This window comes from Triticum dicoccoides, chromosome 7B, assembly GCF_002162155.2.
Source record: "Triticum dicoccoides isolate Atlit2015 ecotype Zavitan chromosome 7B, WEW_v2.0, whole genome shotgun sequence".
NCBI lineage: Eukaryota > Viridiplantae > Streptophyta > Magnoliopsida > Poales > Poaceae > Triticum > Triticum dicoccoides.
Genome location: NC_041393.1, coordinates 16,395,013 through 16,403,452, shown reverse-complemented (window position 1 = coordinate 16,403,452; position 8,440 = coordinate 16,395,013).

Genomic DNA, 8,440 nt, shown 5'->3' with positions numbered 1-8,440 from the left:
CCGGCGGGGCATCATGCGACCCGACGCACTTCAAGTCTGGCGGCCGAGCTGCATGCGGTGGAAGGCCGAACTGCATGCAGGAGATCTCGCCGGAGGGGAGGGGAAGTAGGATAGCTCACCGAGAGGATGGTGATCTCGCGCCATGGAGAAGACCGAGCGGTGGCCTGTCGTCAAGATATGATGGTGGATCCCACTTGATCCATGTTGGGGGTGCCCCAGGGCGGCCAGGGCCTCATGGATCTGACGCGGGGGGCGGCGGGGTCTGGCACTTTGCGGTGGAAGGTGATTGCGGGAAGTGGTGGCAGAAGAAGGAGGGGATGCCTGGAGCGTGGGTCGAATGGAGGCGGCCGTGGTTGCCGGCGGTGTTGAAGGAAGGCTGGGGCCGCGGTGCATTGGAAGGAGGAGCTGGGCGACAAGGGGGCCGCGGCCACTCGGGATCCAGCGCCTGTCGGGAAATTGGAGGCACCTTTGATAGGGGACACCTGGGTCCGCCGCCAGAGCATCGTGCTCGTGAGGGTGGGGCTGGGCTCAGGGGCCTAGGTTTGTGGTCGGGAGGTGGGGCGTCAGTGAGAAGGTGGGTGGGGTTTGACATGGGAAGAAGGTGGGGTGGGGTGGGGCCCGGGGTTGGAGGTTTTTTGTTTTGGTTTTTGCAGTTCGGTGGGTTCCAGGGCATGCGCAGGTGTGGGTGTTCGGATCAGGTGTTAGCAAAATAAGGTCTTAAGGGTGTTATTAGAATAGACCCACCATATATATATATATATATATATAGTGGAGTGATTATCTTTTTCTCTCAACAACAAGCGTTCCAATTTGTGTACGTGACATTAAAGAAAAGAAACTCTCTATTTAACATGACTAACTGTACAACTCCTACTTACCTAGTACAATAGTAGTATTGTTTCATTGTGCTCCCCTGCCCTCCATTCATTGAACAACCCCGCGGGTGAATAACCATACAGTACTAGTATTTCTATAGAACGAACAAACTCGAACTATTTTGGCTTTGAGATATCGATGGTACAGTTTGACCACATTGCATCAATGGACTCAGTACTCCTACTTTGAAGTAACCTATACGTATATGCACGGTTTACATTCTGAATCGCTAGCTAGAATTTGAACTGTATTTTTTACATGTACCACATTTTTCTTTTGGTTTTCTACTCCATGGCGCAATTCATCGATACAAAATTATATTATGACTAGTTAAAAGTTGAGGGCGGGGCTTCTCCCGGGCAGTACGCACGACAGTTTTCGCATAGGAGGTTTGACAGAGAGGCGAGGAGGTTGAGGGAGTAGAGGATTTAACTTACTGCTGGAAAGGTAGGGCTGTGCAATTTGATGGCGCATTAATGCTGGAAAGACGGGGTCTTGTGATATGACTACTCACTATCTCTACTCTCCTCTATACTTTTATAAAAAACAGAGTTGGTGATGATGGTGTGCCTGCCATCCTCCAAAATAGGCCATCTGATTTATATCTGACGGATAGGAAGGAAACAATGGCAATTTTGCAAAAATATACCCACACCCCTCTCCACATTTGCAAATAAGGCCTTCCCTTGTTCATCCTTTTCTCCCACAAGATAAACTACTCATACAAATACATATTGATGTTCCGTGCAATGCATGGGCATATTTCTAGTAGTCATGAATTACTGGCGCTACGACTAGGGTGATGCCCCCATCCGTTCCCCACTCTAATCTGGTGCATGACATGTCGACCCGGATGCTGGCTCTCCCACATGTTGATGAAGTACGTAAGAAAGAGCAAAGTATCATGCAGTATATAAAGTGTATATACTAGTACACTACTCACGTTGGAGGTGTGTGAACCACGACAGCCCAGTGAACCAACAGGCGATAGGCCATAGGAAACAATGTGGTGATATGGCCATACAAAAAAATGTGCTACACTCCAGTCTGTAGCATGTATAGTACTACTCCTATTCTATCAACACGAGTCTCATCTAACAACAGCGTCCATGTTACAGCTAGCTCTTCTCCCTCGTTTCTCTCTTCTAATTCTAACTTAGCCGACACGCGGTGGGCGGGGTGGGGATATGCCAATGGTCAGTTTGCTCAACTGCAGCCCCACCTCACAGTGAAAATGTTATGACTGGAGAATGCAGCGCACGCTCCATTGGCAAGGCACGGGAGTTCGCAGCCAGACCACATGGGTTCGAGTCTCGGCTCGAGCGCTTGGTGCTCACGGAGTTTTCTTCTATAAAAAATGCTAACATGCTAGTCTAGCCCGTGTTTTTCTCGTCTTCTTTAAAAAAAATATTACGACTGGAATAAAAGTGCCATACACTAATTGTTGGGGATATAACTACTGAGTGTAAACCGCCCAGGAGGGGCCGGTTCACCCTCAACTATATTGAAGCCCACGAAGACTCAGAAGATGGTGCTTTACTATGAAGCTTAGAGGCCCGGAGCCCAAAGGCGGATTAGGGCCCATAGTGGTAAACCGCCATAGTCATGTATCTTGTATTGTAAGATAAGGAAAGGAGAGACCGAGCCGAACACTTGTATGAGTCGGCCTCGGGACTCTGTAAACCGGCCGGGCGTCAACCCGTGTATATAAGGGGACGACCCGGCGGTGGTTCAGGGACAAGGAACACAACTCAATAGCCAGGCATAGCTTGTTTAGCTCCCTGGTTAGCGAGACCCCAATAATCCCATCACAACTAGACGTAGGCCTTTACCTTCATCAAAAGGGTCGAACTAGTATAAAATCCCTCGTGTCCTTTGTCCAGTTTAATCCCTTTAAGCTAACCCGTCGCGATGGCTCTACGACTAAGTCCTTACACGAGGACATCTGACGTGATATTTCCACGACAGTTGGCGCCCACCGTGGGGCTATCGCATGATGGTTTCGAGTTCTTGAAAGGCAGCTTTGAAGGACTCAAAGGATACGCTGTGGGCCGGATGACCAAGAGTCGTCGCGGCAAGCTCTACATCGACGATGCAGGCTGGGCCCCCGAGGCCGGCTCAATCGAGTACGGGTACCGGGTCCCCTTCGGCGGAATTCACGTCTTCATCGGCAAGATTGGCGAACCGGGCCCTGAGCCGGACACCTACACCGACCTCGTTGAAACGGCTCAGCGTGCAAATCCCGCTCGGATTCAGCCTACCGTGAAGCGTGGGTTCGTGGGATGTGTCCACGAGATCGGATCTGAACCGGCGTCTGAAGGTGAGACGGTCTCTTATTCCGATGGCGAATCATCTACTGTTGAAACCGAATCCCTGTACCAAGTTCAGGGTGGCGTATTTGAAGGGTATTCCGATGGCACCAGTATTCCGGAATTTCTTGAACCGCCGAACCACGTTGGGATCTTCATGGCCGGAACACAGCCAACCTTACAAAACACTACTGCGGCGGTGTCTGGACCGGTAGCAGGGGCAGGAGGCTCCGCGCGCCGGCCGGCTCAAGTTCTCTCCAGTTTGATGGATGCCTGGGCAAACTTGTTGACCACGGCAGTTACACCGGCAACGCAGGATCAACACAATGCGGACATTGCAAGTCTAAAAGATCAAATAACACAAGCCAAGGCGGACTTAGCGGCTGAGGAAACTAGGATGGCTGAGGAACACGCCGCTTTAGATGCTCAGGCGCAGAGGATTCAACACGAGAATTATCAACTTTTGATGGATCAGAACGCTTCAAATCAAGTATTCCGGAGGAGACATCAATCTCGCTTACCGGCGAATTACAATGCGATGAATCTCTTTGATACGCCAGGAGTAGGGACTAGCAACCCGCTGGCAGTGAACCCGACCATGATACCAAGGACCGGAGCGCCGGATCAACCTCAGGTGATGGGTCCACCTCAGCGTACGGACAACCCACCTCGGTATACCACACCACCGCCGGGTCACTTCTCTACCCCGTTGGATAATATGATAGCAGCAGCATCCTGGTTGGCCGCTATTCCGATAGAAGGTGAATCGCCGGCAGCGGTTGAGACGCGATGGGCCAGGGATCTTCTTCAAACAGCTCTAACACAGCAGCAAGCTTACTCGTATAGCCGAGACAGGGTTCACTCAACTCCACGACCGAGCAAAAGCTATAACAGGCATATAGATGAACCAGAAGTGTCCAGCAGTGCGTGGCGCCGCATTGTCCCTCAAGGGCCTAATCTGGCGCATGGTGATGTGAATGCTCAGGACGTGGTGGATAATGGTAGAGCACGAAGGGAGTCTGCTTTAGCAGCACAACATACGGGTCGATACCAACCCGCCCCGGTTCAGCCAGCAGCATCGATGGACCGAGGCACCGGACTTGCTTTCACTTCGTGGGGAGTGCCATGTCTTATTCCGGCTCTCCATAATGTGCGATTGCCTAAGGATTTCAAGGGCCCATGTAAGGTGCCGAATTACACCGCTGATCAGCCACCCGAGGCGTGGGTGGAAATTTATGAGATGGCAATGGAGATGTTGGACGTTGATGAAGCGGCTTGTGTAAAGTACTTCACGATGATGTTGGAGGGAACAACCCGTACTTGGTTGAAAAACTTACCACCTAACTCCGTTGAGTCATGGGACCAGTTGAAGGCCCGGTTTATAGCCAATTTCAAGGACACATGTAAGGAGCCTATGTCCATTGTGGATCTCGACGCCTGTGTGCAAGGGGAGAACAAGTCAACAACTCATTGGGTGCGCCGGGTTCCAGAAGTCTTGCATTCATCGGACCGTATTAATGCTGGCTCGACAATCATCACCTTGGAGCGTAATTGCCGGTTTAAGTCACTAAAGATGAAGTTGGGACAGCTCAAGCGCCACTGCAATGACATGGGCACCCTTATGGCCGCCTTGGTCAAGTATGCCGATTCTGATAATACCAAGGATCCCGATTCTGATGAGGAGAAACCGGAAAAGGGAAAGAAGAACGGGGTGCAAAGGGACATCAGCATAACCAAGGAGGCCATGGGAATAACAGTAAGCGTAAAGCGAATTCAGATTTTGTAGCTAATGCTAATGTGCAGCGTCGTAAGGGTAAACCGCCCCAGCGCGGTGGTGGAATGAATCTGGAGCGTTTGTTGAATCAGCCCTGCCCAAAGCATGGGACCAAGGAGGTTCCTGCAACGCATCTCCGGAAAGATTGTAACATTATGAAGGAGTTCAAAAACTCTAATCTTTTCCGGTATGATCAGGGTCCATGGGCGGTTTAGGTCTAGGTTTTCATGGTGGCGGCGGTTCAAACTCTGGATTTCAGAATAATCAGGGAAACCAGAACAACCAAGGTGGTAATAACCAGCAGAGTAATCAAGGAAATCAGCAGCAGTCGGGTTACCAGAGTCACCCAAAGCAGTTGAATGGTGGGCGGTATCATGTGTTCACCACTAGTTTGTGCAAGCGTGATCAGAAGCTTCACAAGAGGGCTGTTAATGCTGTTGAACCGGCAGTACCACGTTACCTGCGGTGGTCCGAGCAACCTATTGTGTGGAGCAGAGAGGATCATCCTCCCCAGGTTGACAATCCGGGTCACCTGGCTTTGGTGGTGGCACCTCAGGTGGGAGGTTATAAGTTCACCAAGGTACTCATGGATGGAGGGAGCAGCATCAACATTCTGTATTATGAGACCTTCCGTCGCATGGGGTTGATAGACAAGAGTCTTAAACCGTCCAACACTGTTTTCCATGGTGTGGTACCAGGTAAATCGGCATATCCTGTTGGTAAGATCGCTTTGGAAGTTGTGTTTGGTGATGAACATGATTCCCGGTCTGAGACATTGACCTTTGAAGTGGTGAGGATCCAGAGCCCGTACCACGCACTGTTTGGGTGACCGGCTTATGCAAAGTTCATGGCGAGGCCTTGTTATATTTACTTGCAGCTCAAGATTCCGGGTCATAAAGGGACCATTACGGTTCACGGAAGTCGTAAAATCGCTTTGGATTGCGAGGAAGGTGATGCGGCCTATGCTGAGTCGGTTTGTGCTACAGAGGAAAATGTTGATCCGACAGAGAATTGTTTTGTCATTGTGGAAAGGCAAGCTGTGAAAGAAAAAGCGAAAGCCGGTTTACCATTGACGGGTTAAGTATATTACTTAGTGCTAAACCAGGAAAATTGCTATTTAAGCCAAATTGGTGGTTTAAGTGAGGACTAATGGTGTATGGCGGATTGACTATCAAAGGTTAAACCGCCCTTAGGCAGAAGGGCCAGAGCTGAAAATCTGCTAAGTGTTACAAAAACAGGTTTCACAAATATGACAGCACAGTTTTGGATCTACCGTGGATAATTGAAGAAAATGTTTCCGAACCCTACAATGGTGCTAAAGAACAGACACGAACCAGACGGAGTCTATTCAGAAGCAGAAAGATGCTACGGTATGGAGAATTAACAACATGGATCTAGCCGCAGTTTAAAACTATTAGGTGTACACATATATACTCAATGGAAAGACTAGAAGGAGGAACACAGAAGAACTGATGAACAGCGGCGAGCATGGATGAACTTGAAACCCTAATGGAGATCTAGGGTTACAGGGAAGAGAACTTACCAGGGCCACTCGGCGGCGGAGGAGCGCAGCAGGGTCTCTGGAACAAACAGGGTGATGTAGCGGCCTTGGTCGGTGCAGATTCGAAGAACGACAGCGGCGGCGGCGCTGGGGTTCTTCGGGTCGCGAGGAAGAAGATGAGAAGAAAGGGGAGAAAATGAAAGTGCCTGTCGGGCTTATTTATAACAGGGCAGGGGGATAAGTGATAGGCGCAAGAATCGAGGAGTCCAAAGCGGCAAGTGGCGTAGCTGTCGCCTCGATTTCCAGGATGACATTAAATAAGGGGAATCTTTTTATTTGTTTTTTACAGAGATGACGTCATGATGATTTGTTTCTGTATCCAGAGGATGACATCATGGCGGTTTTACAAAAGTTTATAAAAGAAGACATCATGGCGGTTTACGAGAAATGAAGGAAGGTTTTCACAGGATTTTTCTAAGTATTGAAGATTGACATGAACAGGTTCAAATAAATCTGGGGCCTAATGTTGGGGATATAACTACTGAGTGTAAACCGCCCAGGAGGGGCCGGTTCACCCCCAACTATATTGAAGCCCACGAAGACTCAGAAGATGGCGCTTTACTATGAAGCTTAGAGGCCCGGAGCCCAAAGGCGGATTAGGGCCCATAGTGGTAAACCGCCATAGTCATGTAACTTGTATTGTAAGATAAGGAAAGGAGAGACCGAGCTGAACACTTGTATGAGTCCGCCTCAGGACTCTGTAAACTGGCCGGGCGTCAACCCGTGTATATAAGGGGACGACCTGGCGACGGTTCAGGGACAAGAAACACAACTCGATAGCCAGGCATAGCTTGTTTAGCTCCCTAGTTAGCGAGACCCCAATAATCCCATCACAACTAGACTTAGGCCTTTACCTTCATCGAAGGGGCCGAACTAGTATAAAATCCCTCGTGTCCTTTGTCCGGTTTAACCACTTTAAGCTAACCCGTCGCGATGGCTCCACAACTAAGTCCTTACACGAGGACATCTGACGTGATATTTGCACGACACTAATAAAACATTAAGGCCACGAGGCGATGCAGCGCTGGTTACAGGAGGCAATAAGAAAGACACATCCATCGACGACGCCCACCTCCTAGACTCAGGGCGCTGGCCCACCGAACAACGACTAAGTAGCAATGACTTTCGTGGCTAGGTCGACGTTCTTCTGAACAATGGCGTCCCAAGATTACAGCCGCTAGAATAAGGCCAATGTCTTTCTATCCTCGCTGGCCTTGTAGTGGCCTATGTAGACGATTTCCTCATAGATGTGGATGTGCAGGTCGGCGGTTTCTTGCATGGCGAGGCGCTGCGCGGCGAGCGCGGCGTTGAGGTGCACATGCTTCATAGCAACCTCCGGCACCTGCAGGGCCACCAGGGCTTGAAAGAGTTCATCACCATGGAGGCCGATGAGGGTGGCAGGCAATGAGGAGCCTGGGCGCGCGGGCTGGAGCAGTACGACAAGGTCATCCGCGTGCTTCTTGACGATGGTGAATTTGCTGATGGAGCGAACCATCATGTCGTCCATGCAAGAGGCGAAGCCGGTGTCGGCGAGGGCTACGACACCGATAGTCTCCAACATTGTATGGAAATGCTGCACAATGCGAGGTAGCAGGCCGGCGTCTTCGATGACCTGGCACAGCCGACTGCCGCTCGCATCCATCACCTCCATAGGTGCTTGTGGCTTCTGGTCACTTGGTCTTGGATTGAAGTGAGCAGTGTTGCGCCGAGACTAGGAGTAGATGGATTGGAGTGGTGGGGTGCCGTTATATGAGATTCCAACCTTTGTTGCATTCACATCGTGCTGGCTCTATTCTGCTTCTCCAATTAATTCCCTCTGCATGCTAATTGAGGATGCATCATTGACCATTCAACATCTCGGGAACCGCTACCCTCTCCCTCCTTGGCATTCAATCTGTATCGTTGTAAATGCGGGTCAAG